This window comes from Nomascus leucogenys, chromosome 19 (assembly GCF_006542625.1).
Source record: "Nomascus leucogenys isolate Asia chromosome 19, Asia_NLE_v1, whole genome shotgun sequence".
Taxonomy (NCBI): Eukaryota; Metazoa; Chordata; class Mammalia; order Primates; family Hylobatidae; genus Nomascus; species Nomascus leucogenys.
This window is the reverse complement of record NC_044399.1, coordinates 63,012,174-63,032,337: the sequence shown is the minus strand read 5'-3', so window position 1 is coordinate 63,032,337 and position 20,164 is coordinate 63,012,174. Positions and strand designations below refer to the sequence as shown.

Sequence of the window (20,164 nt, the reverse complement as noted above, 5' to 3'; positions counted from 1 at the left end):
GCCAGTGCAGCTAGAATAAAGCAAGCAGGAGAAGATGGAAGAACAGACTTGCTGAGTCTTTCGGCCTCCGTCTTTCTCCCATGCTGGATGCTTCCTGCCCTTGAACATCAAACTCCAAGTTCTTCAGCTTTTGGACTCTTGGACTTGCACTAGTGATTTCCCAGGGGCTCTCAGGCCTTTGGCCACAGACTGAAGGCTGCACTGTCACTTCCCTACTTTTGAGGTTTTGGGACTCAGACTGGCTTCCTTGTCCCTCAGCTTGCAGACAGCCTATCATAGGACTTCAGCTTGTGATCATGTGAGTCAATTCTCCTAATAAACTGCCCTTCATATATACATTCATCCAACTACTTCTGTCCCTCTAGAGAACCCTAATACAGCCATGATCTCATGTTTGCATCTCAAACACGTGCTGAAGCTTTGAGTTCACAGGGTCTGAATCTAAAAGTTGTGACTTACAAATGGCAGGTTGCATCACTGGGTTCCTGAAATTGCTATGCATATGTGCCTAGGCCACCGAGACCAGAGATAATGGACACTGGACCAGAACGGACATGGTTCTGCAGGCATGATGAATGACCCCGGGGTAGCCTGAAATCTACTGCATGAAACACTGATTCCATGAATGTCAGCTGTCACTGGAAAAAAAAAGGGTGCCATGGACACAGAAGTTTGGGAAATACTCATTGAGTTAAAGAAAGTGAATCATACTGGTTTCTTTATTTTAGGATTCCTCAGAACTTTTGAGATATTAATGTGCATGATGAAGTTTCAAGAGGGGATTTATTTGACCATAGGAAATGTATGAGATCAGAGAGTGAAAAAGAGGGGGATTATCTTGGGATATTTCTGAGGACTATTTTGGGAAAAACAATATATTATATAACATCTATTTTGGGGCTGGACACAGTGGCTCATGCCTGTCATCTTAGCACTTTGGGAGGCCGAAGCGAATGGATCACTTGAGGTCAGGAGTTCAAGACCAGCCTGGCCAACATGGTGAAACCCGTCTCTACTAAAATTCAAAAATTAGCCAGGCGTGGTGGCATGTGCCTGTAATCCCAGCTACTCGGGAGGCTGAGGCAGGAGAATCACTTGAGCCCAGGAAGTGGAGGTTGCAGTGAGCTGAGATCGCGCCACTGCACTCCAGCCTGGGCGACAGAGTGAGACTCCATCTCAAAAAAAAAAATCTACTTTGGTCTTCTCTCACATAAATTCTGTGTTCCATGTTCTAAGTTTCTATGATGTGGAAATAAGTCTTAATGAACCAACAAAACTTAAAGGTGAGGTCTGAGCCAGCCACAAGTCATGTGCTTATGACTTAAGAAGCAAAGCATGGTGAAACTTTCTCAATGTTCCTTCTATTCCCTTTCCATCTCCTCAGTGGGCTAAGAAAAGGATTTTGGTGAGAAAAAAAAAAAATCCAAGAGAGAATTTTAAAACACTAAGTTTCAACGTTTATAGGCATATTTTAAACATTTTCTTTCACTATCTTACATATAAAATATTTGGGTGCGAATATTCTTGCCAAGAGCTCTATGCTGCCTAGGGACCCTTACACAGGCCAGTGCATCTTGGTGGAAATCACTTTTTCTTAAAGAAATATGTAAATGAGTATTCAAATGCAAAGCCCAGAATCAGAGACTGAGCTATCTCTTCTACACTAATTTCCCTCGCTGACCTCTTGTGCTATAGTAATACATCATTTAGTTTGACATCGAACCAAATCCATTAGTGTAAAATATTTTTGCCGATTAGTTATATTGTTTCCTAACAGTTTAAATGCTCTAATGCTCCAAAATTCTATTATATCATGCTGTATTAATTGTATCATATTACCATAATGTTAATTATATAATTATATCATTGAATTCTCATAATATTATACTTATAAACTAAGTATTGTCAAAGTATTCCCCTTTGATAGGTAAGAAAACAAAGTCAGCACAAAGTTAAATAATTATCTCAGGTCACACAATTAGTAATGGCTGGAGCCAGGAGTTAGATCAAAATCCATCTGAAACCAAAGCCTGTGGTCTTCACCATCACCTCAAGTTGCCTTTCATAATTATTGGGATAAGACTGAGAAAGAGGAAAAATGGAATCTTTAGGATAACTTCTTAAAGTAAATCTCAAAATGCCCTTAACTTAATCAATCATTAAAAATTGGAAATAGATTTTAGTAAATAAATAGTAACACACAAGAACAGATTGGAAAAATACAGTTTTATGATCTGCAAATAACTACATCTCACTTATAATAGATTTTATACCAAATAAATAAACAGCTGTATAGATAAAATCTTATACAATGGGGCTATAACTCCTCAAAATGTACACTTTTTTTATTGGTTTGTTTTTGTTTTTGTTTGAGACAGAGTCTTGCTCTGTCACCCAGGCTGGAGTGCAGTGGCGCGATCTTGGCTCACTGCAAGCTCCACTTCCTGAGTTCACACCATTCTCCTCCCGCAGCCTCCCAAGTAGCTGGGACTACAGGCGCCTGCAACCACGCCCTGCTAATTTTTTGCATTTTTAGTAGAGATGGGGTTTCACCATGTTAGGCAGGATGGTTTCAATCTCTTGACCTGGTGATCCACCCTTCTCAGTCTCCCAAAGTGCTGGGATTACAGGCGTGAGCCACCGCGCCCAGCCCTAAAATGTACACTTTTAAAGATGCACTCCAAACTCTTAGAACCAAGGGATTGAAAAAAAAAAAACAACTACCACCAAATTGGTGAGAGGAGAAAAGAACTTTACAGTTAACACAATGCAATTAATCTTCAAGTATGGTAAAACACACTCATTTGTACCAATTAACTTCATTATTCTATTTGGAAGATTTCTCTCCCTCTGTGTGTTCTAACCTTCTTCTAAGTTTTTAGTCCGAGCAATCTTTACTACCTTATGTCTAGTTAAGATTGCAATAATTTGTCATTGGTGTGCAGGCACTTTCTTAACTATTCCTGTGTTACAAATAAAAGAGCCAGTATTGCTCGGGAGGTTATCTCAAGGGCCCTGCAAAGCCATGCACTATAAAATGGTTAGACATTAAAGATGCGAAGAAAACCCATAAAACAACACATAAAAATGTGTCTTCCCATGCCATTTATACGGAAAGATGGTGCAGTTCAATCTTTAAAGCCAAAGACTATTTTAGAATTCAAGTTTCAATCAGAACTTTCAGAAAGGAAGAGGTTTCACTCTCTTTGACCCTCTTCCTTTGGTTGTAAAACTGCCAAAGTTAAAATCATGTGCTTTCTTGGCCTATTGGCCATTTTTTTTTTCTGTTTTTGTTTTTTTTGAGACAAGAGTCTTGCTCTGTCGCCCAGTCTGGAGTGCAGTGGCACGATCTCGGCTCACTGCAAGCTTCGCCTCCCGGGTTCGCACCATTCTCCTGCCTCAGCCTCCCAAGTAGCTGGGACTGCAGGCACCCACCACCACGCCTGGCTAATTTTTTGTATTTTTAGTAGAGACGGGGTTTCACTGTGTTAGCTGGGATGGTCTTGATCTCCTGACCTCGTGATCTGCCTGCCTAAGCCTCCCAAAGTGCTGGGATTACAGGTGTGAGCCACACCGCGCCCAGCCTCCTTTGGCCTTTTGATCTGTCACTCTCTCTCTTTCTCTTTTTTTCTCTCTCTCTCTCTCATGAAATCTGCTTTTTCTAGCTAATATTATTTCTGGAAAATACCTGCTAAATCAGACCTCCAACTCCTGGAGAAAAAAAATATTTATTTAGGCAGATTTATAATTAGAAAAAAATCTGAGAAATGTAGAGGTTCATACTCACTTGAAGAGCCGTTGAATTAACCATTCAAGGGAGTTGTTTTTTTCTTTAAAAGACTGCAATTCTCTGGGTGCATCAATCTGACAGCTTCCAACCGTGAACACCTATGTCTCTTTGAGTGCTTTCTCTAGTTATCTGAACCTTCCCAGAAAGCTGGAAGTGCCAAGGAGTTAACAGCTCCCCACAGCCCTCAAGCAATAACTGACCAGAGTTAAAACCTCAGAGGGAACTTCCACACTGCCGCTGAGAGTTCCCCAGCAGGAAGGCCTCAGTTGTGCGTGGTGTGTATTTGCTTCATTTCCTTCCCTGCCTTATATCCCCACTCTTTACTGATGTTTCTTGGAATCACCTACCAGATAAAGTTCTTGCACTGGAATCCTTGTGCCTCCAGAAATGCAGCTGAAAATATAGGCCCACGCTGATAGAGAAAGGAAGGGAAATCAGAAATTCTGGAGTTATCACAAGATCCTAAAAGTGCCCCAATGTCAATGATCCTATTTTTGTGTCTCAGACATGTTAGTACAGATACCATAAAGCATATGTAATTCTACAGGAGCTAGGTCTAGTCTGTGGATTACCGAGGCCAATTTTCTCAGCCAAGCCCCATCCAGGCAATCAGATGAAAAGAGTGTCTTTCTGTCATTTAGGGAAATCCATGAATTTATTGATTCATGGAGACCAGCGAGGTCTTTGCATGTGATCAGGATGGCTGGTCAGGATGCCTATCATGCATGCCACGTAGATGTTGCAACTGTGGGGCTCTGCAAAGGGTTTTAGGTGAGTAAGTGTGGAATGCATTCAAGAATGAAAATTATCAAGTATTCAGAAGGAGATGGACTCTGGGGCTCTGAGAAATGTTCTTTGTGAACCCTTTGAGAGTCAGGAGCCAGAGTTTTGAATCCTACATGTGGCTCAGTTTTCAGTCTGAGTGAAAACATCCATGGGGTGCTGGACAAGATCAGTGCCTGGGAGACTCAGGAGACTCAAAACCAGGACATGAACAAGGTACTTTGTTTATAAGGAAATTCCATGGCAACCTTCAGAAAGAAAAATGTGGTCTAACAGTAATTGCGTAGTTGGGGCTGGAGTAGAGCACCAGCAAGCAGCAAACCCATAGGAATGGGGTCCATTAAACCATCTGCAAATGGCAGGTGATGGAGGAAGGTAGAGGATAAGACCCTGTGGGGAAGTCTTGGGACATTTTCATGGCTGCAGAAACTGCTGGGACATTTGAGGAATATAAAGGAAGTCAATGTGATAAGAAAAATAAACACAAGGAAACTGACAGAAAATTAGATTGCAAAGTAACATAAGAACCAGACATATAAAGACTTGTAAGCCATGATAAGGAGTTTGGGTCACATTCCAATTGCAATGGGAGACCATAGGGGCAGTTTTGAGTAGAAGAATGATATGCTCACATTTAAATTTTGAGATCACTTTGGCTATAGAAGAAGATTGGCCTGACATTTACCAAATATACTAGAAACTGTGCTTATGATATACTAGACATTGTGCTAAAGCTCTCAGTGCATGTAATCCTCACTACATCTTGACAAAACAGGTCATTTTTATTATCTCCATGGCTCAGAAAAGATGTGTCTAACCCTGAGTCACCCACTGGTAAGTGATGGAGTTAGGAACTGAATCCAGACAGAACTAATTGCAAAGACTGAACTCAAAATATATCTCAGAGTACTCTTGAGAACCTATATGCAAATTCTCTCTCTCCAACCCATCACCTAATGCTTGTTGATGTTCTCATGGGTTCAGTAAGTTATATCACAGAATCCACTATCTGTTCAATGGCTGCCCAGCATGAACGTGGAGTTTTAATGGAACAGGTTTTTGTTTGGGGGCCCCACTTCTCTAGCATTACAGGTGTGCCTTCTTCTACGAACAAATCTATTGATACTATTACTGAACTGAATTTGGGTCTGCCTGCTCAGTGCAGAAAAACTAAACACTGACATTGAGATTTGCAGTGAGAGATAGTGAGGCGTTTATTGCAGGGAATCAACCAAGGAGAATCCGGCAGCTCATTCTTGAGAAAAGAATTCCCCAGTGGCTTAAATGTAAGGGTGTTTTTTGATACACAGTCTCGCTCTGTCACCCAGGCTGGAGTGCAGTGGCATGATCTCGGCTCACTGCAACCTCTGCCTCCTGGGTTCAAGCGATTCGCCTGCCTCAGCCTCCCAAGTAGCTGGGACTACAGGCACCTGCCACCACACCCAGCTGATTTTTTTGTATTTTTAGTAGAGACGGGGTTTCACCATGTTAGCCAGGATGGTCTCGATCTCCTGACCTCATGATCTGTCTGCCTCAGCCTCCCAAAATGCTGGGATTACAGGTGTGAGCCACTGCGCCCGGCCACATGTAAGGGTTTTTAAGGTGGGGAAGCAGAGGTTACAGGCAGAGTCATAAACCAATACATGGAGGCTATCCATTAGTTTGACCTAAAAAGGCAGGACATCTTCAATCAGGGGCTTATAGGTCACAGGTAGATTCAAAGATTTTCTGATTTGTAATTGATTAAGGACGTGAAACTTTGTCTGAAGACTTGCGGTCAGCAGAAAAGATGTTAGGTCTGAACCTGTAAACATGACCTCCTCCAGGCCTCTCGGGAAAAGGTTTAGAACGAAGAATGGCAGTCCGGAGTTCAGTCCTCAGTTCCTTCTTACCTGGGGTGTATGCACCAGGGGATCCATTTGGTGGGGGTCTAGGTTTCTAGAAAACAACTCAGGGACACATGTTAAGATGTAATCTTGGTCGGGCACTGTGTCTTACACTTGTAATCCCAGCACTTTGGGAGGCCAATGCGGGCAGTTCATTTGAGGCTGAGGAGTTCGAGACCAGCCTGATCAACATGGTGAAACCCTGTCTCTACTAAAAATACAAAAAAAAAAAAAAATAGCCAGGTGTGGTGGTGTACACCTGTGATCCTAGCTACTCAGGAGGCTGAGGCAGGAGAATCACTTGAACCTGGGTGGCTGAGGTTGCAGTGAGCTGAGATCTCACCACTGCACTCCAGCCTGGGTGACAGAGTGAGACTCCATCTCACAAAAAAAAAAAAAGGAAAGAAAAGAAAAGAAAAGATGTTATCTTTATGTCTATCAATGATGGACTGGATAGAGGAAATATGGTACATATACACCATGGCTGTGTAAGCCATAAAAAAAGAATCAAAATCATGTCCTTATTGCAGCCACATACATGGAGCTGGAGGCCATTATCCTAAGTGGATTAACATAGGAACAGAAAACCAAATAGAGCATTTTCTCACTTTTAAGTGGGAGCTACAAACTGAGTACACATGGACACAAAGAAAGGAACAGTAGACCCTGGGGCCTATTGAGGGTGGAGGATGGTGAGGAATGAAAAACTACCTACGGGTGCTATGCTGATTATCTGGGTGACAAAATCATCTGTATACCAAACCCATGCAACACACAATTCACCCATGTAACAAACCTGCACGTGTACCTCTTGAACCTAAAATAAAAGAAAGAAAAAAAAGTGTTATCTTTAGTTTCTGTAGGGAACCAAACATCTCCTGACTTTAACTTCCTTGGCTATTGTTTTAAGCCACTGTTACCTTCTTGCTTAATCGAGTTGCTCATTTGCTTCTCAGGGCTGGCTAGGTGTCTGGAATTTCCCTTGGAGGAACTCAAGATATTCCTTTATTTCCATGGTTGGGGGTTCCACAGGCCCCTAAGTGGGGGGTCCGTACTCTATCTCATTACCTGTTTATAGGTGCTACATTCTCACCGAGTTTCGAGGGCGGGCTGGAGGGACAGCAGGACATAGCCTGGGGCCAATGTCACTTGGGGCCCTTGAGTCTCGGGATCTCTTTCAGTAGGTTCAGGCTGGTGCTAGGCTTTTCACTGGGACCTTAGCAGTGTCCTTGTAAAACCCTGCAAGAGTCGTAAATGGTTCTTAAGGAGACATTTGCCCAGACCACTTTTTATTTCTGTAAATGTGAAAGATGAAAGTGCACTTTGGGGCATCTGTCCCTGCTTCCTGCAGACTTGCATTTTTTTTTTTTCATCTATTCCTGACAAGCATGTATCAACCCTGTCCTAAAATCTTTACAGAAAGTGATCCCGCAAGTTTTGCATTACAGGAAAGTACTTCCATTTGGTACTTACACTGCTACCCAGTGCCACTTAGGAATAAGCAAACCCAGATCCACGCTGCAGCTTCTACAGATCCTTGCATGTCTGCCACCACATCCCAGGTGCCTTCATTTACTGTCTTGTTTATTTCATCATCTCAAATTCTTCACAAGTTTGATTGTCTGTAATAACAAACACAAATTGAGACTGCCTCCTGGCTCACAATGATTCTCTCAGTGGTGATCATTCTTCCACCATAGCCTCCCTTCTTATAAGATGTTCTGGCTGGGGGCGGTGGCTCACGCCTGTAATCCCAGCACTTTGGGAGGCTGAGATGGGTGGATCATGAGGTCAGGAGATCGAGACCATCCTGCCTAACACAGTGAAACCCTATCTCTACTAAAAGTACAAAAAATTAGCTGAGCGTGGTGGCGGGCACCTGTAGTCCCAGCTACTCGGGAGGCTGAGGCAGGAGAATGGCATGAACCTGGGAGGTGGAGTTCGCAGTGAGCTGAGATAGTGCCACTGCACTCCAGCCTGGGTGACAGAGCGAGAGTCCATCTCAAAAAAAAATTAAAAAAAAAAGATGCTCTGACTCCCTGGCCACAAGTGGTAAACAAATGATCCAATCAGAGTTATTCACAGTGCCTCACCACCATCCCCTGCCATAGTTCAAGGCATGAATGTGTGATTTAAGCCTGGCCAATCAGCGCACTTTCTAGGAAGTTTGTTTCTAGTTAAATTGGAAGAGGTACCTGGGTGCAGTGGCATGTGCCTGCAGATCCAGCTACTCTGGAGGCTGAAGTGGGAAGATTCCTGGAGCCTAGGAGTTTCAGGCCAGCCTGGGCTATATAGTAAGACCCATCTCTAAAAAAATAAAAAAAAATGAGAGAAGCCTTTTCCCTTCTCCAGACATGGAGATGTTGCCATTGCTGGAGGCCGTATTATCAACCATGCAGTTGTGTTGCACTGTGACGATGTAGCCACAGGAACAGGGAAGCAGAGAAGGGAAACCGACAGGTTCCCGATGGTGTCTAACTCCCTCGTTACAGAGGTTACTACCCCTCCTCTGGGTTTGTTCATGTGGAACCACTAAATGTCTCTTCCTTCTTTAAACTGATTTTAATTCTGACAAGATCCAACTTTTCATTGAATAGCAAAGAAATAAATTGCAGAGAAAGGGGAAAGAAACAGCTCTATAGGAAGGGGCACCCTGATGGTGGAAATGATGGTTGATGATCCCACACCAAGAGAGAGAACTGGAGAGGCAAGGAGCAGGCAGAGTATGCACTTGCGGGATGTTTATAACTCTGACCCTGAATCTGTGCCAAAAGTTCAATAGACTCTGTGTAAGTGAGGGATAAAATAATAGATATTTTAGAGATATTTTAGTCCAAATGGTGAATTCTTTTTAGAGCTCAGGTGTTTGAAGGACTGGATTTGGTTATTAAGATCTACATGCTGAATTCCAGATAAATAAAGCACTTTAAAAAAGATTTTTACCATATCAAATTCATAATTTTTCCCAACACTCTAAAATTATTTTCTCTTACAGACTCTATTTTCTATTCCAAATGCAAACACTTGTATAAACATGGATTTCCTTTCATTTCTTTTCCATTTTCTTTTTCTTGCTGTTTGATTCATTCCCCTTTCCACCATTTGGGCCTGTTTGTCCACAACTTGATCTACCTTCAGCACTGGCCATATCCCAGTCCTCAGAATTGAGGTGTTTTTGTTGTTGTTTTTGTTTTACCAAAGGTGCATTCATGCAAAATGCAGGGCCTCTACCTTCTGGTAGTTTATCTCCTGTGCTAGCCCTACGGCCCTACCGTCACAACCCCAGCTTGCAGCCCAGGAAGTGGTATGGCAGATCCATGAGTTAAGAGACTCTCCTGAGTCATGGTTCTAACCAATACTCATCCTCCTGGGACAGAGGCTCTGCTCAGCTCCTGCCCATCCCCCAAAGACGTACCTTTGGTAAATTCCACTTCAGCAGCTGAACTCTTGTGCCAACTCTATAGCTCTCCAATTATTGCCTTCCCCTGCTGGGTGCCCCTGCATATCCAGCAGGAGAGCCTCAAAGTGGGGCTTAGCCCACAAAAGTTCTTGGTTTGGGCCAGGAAATAATTCAAAGGCAAGCCAGTGGTAGGGTGGAAGAAAACAGCTTTATTGAAGAAGCAGCATTACAGCTCCAGCCGTGACACAGCTCTGTGACGACTCCTGGAGAGCAGGACTACTCCGTAAGGTAATGTGCTGGGAGGAGCAGCTCAGGGCAGTTCCCAGTCATATTTATACCCACTTTTAATTACATGTACATTAAGGGGTGGTTATGCGAAAGGATGATCGCCGTGGAAAGGGGCGGTAACTCCAGGTGTTGCCGTGGCAATGGTAAACTGCTGTGGCACATTGGTGGGCATGTCTTATGTAAAGCTGCTTCCACTCCATATCTGTCTTAGCTAGTCCTCAATTTGGTCCGGTGTCTGAGTCCCACCCCGAGTCCAGTCCCACCCCCTACCTCACCGCCTCCTGCCAAATCACCTGGGTATAACCTATTTGAGTCCAGTTATACCTGTCATCTCCCACTAGGTCATATGGACCCCTGCTTACTCACTCGGTGTGTCTTTTTCCTGTTACCCGCTACTCTCCACCCTCTGCTAACTCCCATCAGGGCCCATCTGGGCTTATCATGCAGCTGCTGCTGCAGGTAACATTTCTCTGACACCAAGTTTTTCTGACTGTGTGCATTTCTACCATCCCACTGACCCCCATATAACCATGTCCCACAGGTATTTCTAATCGAGAATCCAGCTTTTTGTCTCCATTGGTGTTGAATATTATATCTGCTTCTTTTATTAGTATAGTTTCCTAAGTATATGATTTCCATACCTTTTGGCATGTGAATCTCCAAGATTTTTTTTTCTAATTCTTCTAAGCTTTATATTGAATTTTACCAATGACTTGCAATTTTTTTTTTTTTTGATGGAGTCTTGCTCTGTCGCCCAGCCTGGAGTGCAGTGGCATGATCTTGGCTCACTGCAAGCTCCATCTCCCAGGTTCATGCCATTACGCCATTCTCCCACCTCAGTCTCCCGAGTAGCTGGCATTACAGGCACATGCCACCACGCCCAGCTAATTTTGTTTTTGTATTTTTAGTAGAGACAGGGTTTCACCGTGTTAGCCAGGATGGTCTCCTGACCTCATGATCTGCCCGCCTCGGCCTCCCAAAGTGCTGGGATTACAGGCGTGAGCCACCCCACCCAGCCATGACTTATAATTTATATTTTATTATATCTATGCCGCCACCCCTTTAAGATATTTGCATAGTTCTGCCATTCCACTTCTATCGTATACTTGTGTTTTTGTGTAATATTTGCATATAACTTTCTTCTTTTTCCCTTTTGAATGTTCTTACTTTTTCAACATTCTGCCATTCTTGCCAAATTATGCATTTTGTAATTCTATTTCTTTCGCAAAGAGGGACTCCTACCGTTCAGTGTTTTATCTTAGGTAAATAAAATTTAAATTTTTTGAGAATTTAAAAATTAACTGAGAACCTGTCCTTTTCTTGCTAATTAGTTAAACCATAATTTAATCAATTGAAAATAATTGTACATTTACTATTTATAGCTTGCTCTTACTCTAGTTTTCCAGTGGTAGGGATGCGAACTGTCTTTGGGCTACATTATTCTTATTATTTCATAAAATATTAAAAATAGTCTTCATCAATGAGACCACTTAACTGACCTCCAGAAAGCAGCAGAATTGTTTGACCCAACTTGTCTGGTATTTTCAAAATCTTTCACATAATAATTCGTCCTCCTCTTATTTTAATTTTTCAATTATTTTCCCATACCTGTAATCATTAATATCTATCCATATATCAGATACTGCTGGCTCCTGAGTTTCCTTCTTGCTCCAGCCATTGGACCCTGCCTGTGATCCCTCTTTGCTTTGAGTCACCCGCTCTCAGTTTCACTGCTCAGTGCGGCAGAGGCGTCTATGAACAGTCCCTGGGGGAGCTTCACCTCATTTTCCAATAACAGTCTCACCTGGAGCACACAGTGCAATTTATTTTCCTTTCTAGATACATTTTTGTATTGTGTGAATACAGAAGAAAAAAATGATTTTTCTTAAGGGAAACAGAAAAAAATGAAAACTGAACAGTAATAAAAAAATGGTCAAAGAACATGAAGAGGTAATTGACAAAAGAAATTTCCATGGACAATAAACATATGAAAAATGTTCAACATCAGATAAAAAATGAAAATTAAAATCATGAGATGCCCCTTTCATCTGACAGATTGGCAAGATTAAATACATTCTCAATGTCAGAATTTAGAAAACTTTCTAAAACATTGCATTCCCATTGCTGGAAAAGAAGATGAATTGCAATACTCTAAAAGCTAGCTCAGCAAAATGTATCAAATGCCTTAGGTTACAAGTAACATTTATGCATACGTTTCTAGAAATTTAACTTCTTAATTAAAAGGAATAAAGAGTAACAGTAAACTTTTATCATATGCATAATTATAACAACATTATTTAGAATAGTATAAAAAGGGAAACAATCTGAATGTCCATTGATTGACGATTGCCTGTATCAGTTTTATCCTGTCCATAATGGAAGCCATGAGGCCATTAGAAATCACACAGTATAAGAATACAAAGAAAAATTTTACAGTACGTTGCTAAGAGAATAAATCAAGTGTGAAAATAATATGGATGGCTTAAATCAAATTATTATAAATTATTTTTGAGAGTTGTCTAGATGCATAGGACAAAATACCAAAAGATGACAAAATGAAAAGTTATTGGAGGCTATTTCTGGGGGTTCCGATGTGGAGACTTTTTCTGTCTTGTGCTTTTCTTTGTTCTCCAAATTGTTTATGATTTTAAAAAACTTAACTTTTTAAAAAGAGTCAATCTTTGGAAACACTGAAAGTGTCCCATAATTCAACGTCAGCAGCTGTCTGTTTCCTGTTCTCCTCTAATTCATCTTATTTCCCCTAAACAGTAATGCTATGGGGCGGGGTAGGGGGGAAACGCCATCAGCTACTTTTTTCCTCTGTTGTTTTGTTGTTAATACTCCTTCAGTATTGCTCTTTGGTCATTGAAATACGAAACAGTGGTTGAAATACATCCAGCATCTTGCCAGTTACTAGAAGCAACAATGAGAGCAAACAATCACGTGGTGTTTCCTGAGTTTCGGGAACGGTTCTAATAATGCACGTGTGTGTGTGCGCGCGTGTGTGTATTTAAATTCTCACACAACAGCTCCATGAAATAGATCTTAATAGCATGCCCCTTTTATGAATGAAGAAACTGAGAAGCCAAGTGACCTACCCAAAGACACACAGCAAGTGCGTGTCCAAGCCTGGATTCAAGCACAGTCAGTCTGCCCCAGAAGCTGTGCCCATCATCAGCATGAGATGCCACTTCTACAAGGATACAGGATTCACACAGTATAGCTGTTATGTTTTCAACTCTTTGCCATTGCGCTATTTCAACCGAGGTCTGGGTTAAGTAAGAATTTTTGGGCTGACTTTGATCCTTAATTGCCATTTATAATATTACCGCTATAGAAAGAAATCACTACGCATTCTAAACAACTGACCTTCAAATGAAATTTCTCAAAAGTCTGTTTATAAGTTGGTGTCTGCCTGTTTATCTCCCAAGGAGATTATTGCCAACGGAAAGACGTATTTCCATCCAAAAGAAATGTCTGGAAATTATTTGGCCTTTGGATCAACTCAGGCCATCCATCTTTAGCCAGGAGTTCACTCTGAGGACTCTTCATCAAGTGCTTAAACCATGAATAAAGACTCTTCGGAATGCTAACATCAAGTCACAGACATGGTTTTGGAAGCCCTAGAATTGTCTTTTTTTTTTTTTTTTTTTTTGAGACGGCGTCTTGCTCTGTCGCCCAGGCTGGAGTGCAGTGGCGCAATCTCGGCTCACTGCAAGCTCCGCCTCCCGGGCTCACGCCATTCTCCTGCCTCAGCCTCCTGAATAGCTGGGACTACAGGCACCCGTCACTACGCCCGGCTAATTTTTTGTATTTTTAGTAGAGACGGGGTTTCATCGTGTTAATCAGGATGGTCTCAATCTCCTGACCTCGTGATCTGCCTGCCTCGGCCTCCCAAAGTGCTGGGATTACAAGCGTGAGCCACCACACCCGGCCAGCCCTAGACTTTTCAAATGGGCACACACACCTCTGGGAAAAGAATCCTTCTTGGCCACTTGGCACTCTTGAAAAGAAGGCAGAAAAGCATGAAAGCGGAGCATTTCCTGATCCTTTCAGAAGTAGATGAATGTTCAATGAAGACAAAATAATCTAGAAGAGAGAAAAGGCTGAAGGGCAGGAGAGATTTAAGCTGGCATAATTTTCATTGTTCCTAAATATATTCTAATATATGCTTGGATTTGCCTGCTAGAAGTAGACCACGTAATCAACAGGTTGCAAAAAAATTACTTACTGAGCTATTTCAACCCAATTTCTAATAGCAATAGACAGAATACAGTTTTGCTCCATTTCCCTTTCCAAAAGGTAAAGCTGTCAGAGAAGTTTATGTAAAAGCAATACAGCAATATCATACTGTATCCTTAGAAAAATGTGTATTTGTACACATTTTCTCCTTCATCAGTAAGAGAAAATAGGGAGACTCAGAGGTAACAGGAGAAATCTCCCTAGCTGAGAATTAAATCAGGAAAAACTAAAGATACAGTTTAAAAGCTTTTTATACAAAACCATCTCATTGGGAAAACCAAAACAAGCAACCATTCTCAAATTGCAAGGACACGAACCACGTTGTCACAAACTGGAAATTGTACAAGATTAGGAAATAACAAAATCTAATCTTCTCGTGGAAAAGAAATCATAGTCATCTGAAGTTCCACAAAGAACGCTGTCCAGCTTTATTACTCTAAGGAAAAATTCTGAATAGAAAGCAGTGACATTTTCTGGTCATGGCGATAAAGCTCCTTCTTTACATGTGGTATACATTCAGTGAGTGTTTGAAAACAGATCCTACTATAGGCACATAATTTTGATACATGTGTTTATCACTGATTTAGTTTTTACACATAGCAGACTTGTATTACATCTGGTTCTCGAAGTTGAGAGATTCATAAATAATCTGCATATTGCGTTGTTGGTTCCTTTTGTTCTGTTTGATGAAAAGAAAGTGTGTTTTTAGAAGGAGAAAAAGACTTTAATCATTCATCAGCTCTGTTAATAAGCACTCAAAATCCTAGAATGTGGGCTTAGGTTTCCTAAAGACCTTAATGGCATAATATTTTACAATTATTCTTCACTAAGGTGTCATTTTATTGTATTGACATTTTTTTTTCTTTCCATGTTTAAGTCCAAAGATACTGATAACAGACTGGAACTATAGAACTACACTTTCCAAGGTAATAGCCCCTGGACACATATGGCTATTAAGCCCCAGAAATGTGGCTGGTCTGAATTCAAATACACTAGGAGAATAAAATACACACTAGATTTGAAGACTTAGTACAAAAAAAGAAGAATGCAAATCATCAACATCATAATTTTTATATCATTGATATGTTGAAATGATACTCTTTTGGATATACTGTAACATAGGAAATATATTTTTAAAATTCATGTTATCCATTCTCTATTCTCGGTCCTGTCCCCTGCCCCAGCAGGCTGACCTCTGAGGAGTGAGTCCCCCAGGCTTCCTTGATGGCAGGTTCCTGGTTGAGTTCAGCCAATGGGTGGCCCTGGCAGAAGATCTGAGTGTGAGAAAACGGAGCAGGCAAGACAAGCCTTTACTCTTCTCCCCTCCCTACGTTAGGTCCATGTTTCTTAGAGAAGCTGGGCATCACGGTGACAACAGCTCTAACTTGGTGGCTCCTCCTCCGGGATGCCACCTTCCTTGGGCTCTGCAAACACAGTGCCCTGCTTCATCACTTAGGGAAGTAGCACGTCCCACTGTTACTATTCTCTGGGTGCCTTGTCACCCTTGGTTGGTTTCTTTAGCCCTGCCACTCTTTAGTCCATCCCTGTATTAAAACCTATTAATGCATTAGGCTTTTATGCATTAATAGGTGCATTTGAAGCACCTGGGGTGAATTCTGCCCCCTGCTGGGACCCTGCCTGCCTGATACACAAGCCCATTCTTTTCTCCTATATAACAGTAGAAAAAGCCAAGATCCAAGACCCACGAACAAGATATCTTAGATTATGTTAAAATGAGTTTAATGCATTGAAATCAGCATATGTACTCTTTTTCTTAGTGATCCAGGCGCTCCTTGGTGACACAATAAAGCCAATATGATTTAAACCCTGCCCACGGTGGCCAAGCCACCATCTCACTTCAAGAATGTGAGCAAATGAGGAAAGTCCACAGAAAACAAAACTGTGCAGCTGAAATAGTAAGTGCCCACAGAGCTACAAACACAGTGTTTCAGAGTTTAGAGGAAGAAGAAATGTATGGATGTGGTCTGCATTTCCCACTCAGTCTCGCAATCATTTTTCTAGCAAACAGCAGGAAATGTGAACATTGGCTGAAGCATAAAGTCTGGGTACCACGCAAAGTGTTGCAGACCTGTAGTCCTGGCTACTCAGGAGGCTGAGGGGAGAGGACACCCTGAGTCCAGGAATGCAAGGTTGCAGTAAGCAGTAATTGCACCACCGCACTCCAGCCTAGGTGACAGAGTGAGACTTCATTTCTAAAAACAAACAAACAAAACAAAACAAAATACTGGCTAAGGTAGTAGCAGGTGGTCATAATAATAAGTGTAGCTAATGACTATCTAGTAGCTCCTATTTGCCTAACATTCTGCTAAATACTTTACACAACTATCGCTATCACTTCTGAATAGTACTTGTCATTTTCCAGATACTTTTTATAATAACCACTTTACCTCTATAAGTTATAATAACCACTTTATATATATATATATATATATAACCACTTTAACTCTATAAGTTATAAGTAAATTATATAATATATATATAGCCACTTTAATTCTATAAGTTATAAGTAACTCATATAATCCTCTTAACAACCTTAGAGAAAAATACTATGGTAGTCTCCATTTTGCAGATGCAAAACCTGGGGTGCAGACTTTAATCAACTTGCCCAAGGTCCCACAGACAATGACTTCTGGAACTGGAGTTTGAGTGAGGCAGCCCAGCCCCAGAGACTTCATTCGTGGCCATTATGCCCTACCCCTTCCCATAGGCTGAGTTAATCTTCACAACACCCCCATGAAGCTCAGAGGAGAGCAGAGGTTCAGAATTGCTTCCCAAACTCACCCAAGATCATGAGACTAGTCCCCATGACACTATACTGCCTCCCAAATAGACCTGGATAATGAACTGGGGCCAAACTGTAGAGAGCTTGGATGAAAACCTTAGCACAAAGATGAATACTTTAGTCAATCTGTCCTTACTCCTTAACTTCGCTCGTCTTCATTGTCCCCCATGCTTCGTGCTCTGGGTAAGCCACCCAATCATTATCTTTGACTCCTTTTCCACATCTCACTCCATTATCTGACTTCCTCTCTCCAGTAGTTTACCTTCCATCCTCATCTTCCTGCATTAACTTCAACAGTACCAGACATTTCACAATTGGCCAACTGTTATCCACTTTCTCCATCCCTACCTTACGTGTGGAAGAATGGAGCTAACCCCAACAAGCTTCATCAGCCACCTTTGATTTCCCTAAGCCAATCAGCAGGGTTTATCTACCTATTCACAGGAATTGGTTCAGGGACAGACCTAGCAGACTGCTGGAGCCAGCTCCCAGGGGCTTCAGAGAGTCTGCTGTGGGCCCCTCTACCCAACGCTGTGTCCAGGGACATCACGTTGGTAGTTTGAAATCAGCCATGGTGAGAGAGTTTATGCCATAAAAATCAAACGCTGCATATCAGGGTTTTTTCTTTTTTTCATTTTTACCTCTTTTCTTTTTCTTTTTTGAGAGAGACAGACAGGGAGAGGGAATTGCTAGACATTCATCTGTACACTATCTGGATGAACAAGACCTAATTTAGGTCCATGAGACGTGAGGAGATATTTAATCAGGGTTTGGAGAAACCATAGAAGAAGATTCTATTCTTTTGTGTAGGGAGAGTTATAAAGAAATTGGATCGGAGACTACTAAAGCCATTTTGGCCATCAAAGGACCTAACCAGAGGGTAGAGTTGACACACAGAGAAGAGCTGCTCGGAAAGGATCAAAGAGGTCTGGAGTCAGAGCGCTGATGGTGTGGACTTCTGAATCCACCCCCAAAGCCCGTATGCCTCTTCACTCTTCAGTTAAATGAGCCAATAAAGTCCCTATTTTAAAACCAGTTTGAATTGGGATTTTTATGGCCATCAATTGAAAGATGTTGAGTGGATACACAGAGTTATGACTTAGGAGCAAGGCCACCCCTATTGCACAAGCCCAGGGGCACCATTCGCTTTGAAGTCTTTGTAAAGGGGAGTCCTTCCTTGGAGCCAGCAGGGCCCAGCCTGTGCAGCCACATGTGGCAAATGTAATGTTGTGCCTAAGAAACAGCCTATTCCCCTCTATCATTCAACAGGAAGCCCAAATTCCCTGCTAGTACCCCACTGATTCCTTTTATTTCACTGCCGATTTTCATTCATCTCTTATTACCCTGCCGCATGGAAGACACCATTGCCCTATTTTTATTTTCTCACTTCTTCCAACAGCCAACTTTTACTGCTTTCTACCCTTATTCTCTGTCTTCTATAGCCTTTGGGAATTCCTAAAAAGAATAAACAGATTTTTAAAATGCAGGCCAGCTCCATCGATTAATCAAAGTTTTCCCATCAGTCTTGCAAGCGTTTATCCTGTTATTTTGCTTTCCATTCAACCCATGTTGACCAAGCTGGCTCATTCATCATCCACCAAATATGTCCAACAAGTATGTGTTTCAGCACCTTTGTGTGTGATGCTCTCTTTGCCTTGAATTCCAAGATCCTTTCATCTTCCCATATTGAAATCTCATTTCCAACAATTCCCAATTCAAATCCCTCCCCCTTATGATTGTCTTACTCCAATATTATTATAAGAAACAGACTTTTTAGCCAAAAAAGCTAAATGTGTCGAATAAAAAAAATACAGGGGTAACTCACAGAACCTAAGGCGTAAAATGCAGCCAGGTCTCATATGAAATTGGAGTAAGAGAAACCAGAAAATCAGAAATGGAAGTTACTCTGTCCATCTCTGGAGCACCCCATTCTCACTTGTCTGCCTCTCTATTCATATCTGTTTCATTGTTGTTGCTCTCTTCATATCTGCTCTCTGGATTTTGCGTATATGAGGTGGTTTACTTGTTCCATCGATTCCAGAGTCCAGCGGAAACTGAGTAGGTTCTCACTATGTCTCAATTTCAAATGTCTTCCAGGAAAAGCTAATAGCCAAGCCAAGCCAATGGGTTGTTTTCCCCTGGGTCTGATGTCCACTCTGTGACAAGTCAACTGTGAAAGAAGGTACATGACTACATGGCACCTTTGACTGTTCCTTCCTGGGATGTGGAAAGATCAGACTCTCTAAAGAGGAGGTGTAAGGGCATGGAAGAAGGGATTGGCATCCCTAATATGCTAATCATGCCTTACAGAGTGATTCCACATCCCCTACTTCTTACTACATTTATCTAATACTGTTGTAACTTAGATTCATGCCCTGCTTTCCCCACTAAGGTACTAGGAACAGAAATTAGTTTATCTGCATCTTATGTAAGGATCACTATTGTAGTTGGATTTTCCAGAAAGCAGACTCTGAGATACAAGTTAGCATGCAGAATATTTATTAAAGAATGTCTTTGGTATCAAGTTCTGTAGAAGGAAGAGGAAGAAAGCAGGAGTGGTCAGAAGGAAACTGTGAGCAAATTCTTGACAATGAAGTCCAAATCCAAATGACAGCCTCAGCCTACCCTATGGGGAGCTCCTGAGCAAACTTAGCATTGTCCTAGTAAGGGTGAGATCACCAGGCCCGTATCCTGCATCTACCAGTCACTGGATGTGAACTCTACCAGGGATGGGGGCATGTATTTGGGTGAGGGGTCCTTCTGCAGCTGAGGCAATCTGGAAGGGCTAACAGCTGGATGCTGGGTGCCGACAACAAGCTCAGCAGCTGCCGCAATAAGTATTTTAATGAAAGGGGGTCTGGATGGCACACCACAATGATCACAAAGACGACTGCAGCCACCATTGTGCCTTACACAATGCATGTGCTTACACATCTGTTAGCTACTTCAAAGCAGCGGTGGGGGGGAGAATA

At 41.9% G+C, this 20,164-nt stretch overlaps 2 long non-coding RNA genes across 2 annotated transcripts in view; both read left to right on the top strand.

The window, feature by feature from the left end:
* Positions 1 to 1,353: 1,353 nt before the first annotated feature.
* LOC105738619 overlaps positions 1,354 to 20,164 on the top strand; it is a 35,103-nt gene continuing 16,292 nt past the window's right edge. Inside the window, exon 1 of the long non-coding RNA XR_001114454.2 lies at positions 1,354 to 1,405. This is a non-coding gene — a long non-coding RNA (uncharacterized LOC105738619). The remainder of the gene's footprint in view (positions 1,406 to 20,164) is intronic.
* On the top strand, positions 17,249 to 18,227 carry LOC105738618. Its single transcript, XR_001114453.2, has 3 exons — positions 17,249 to 17,375; positions 17,490 to 17,766; positions 17,865 to 18,227. It is a non-coding gene; the product is annotated as an uncharacterized LOC105738618 (long non-coding RNA).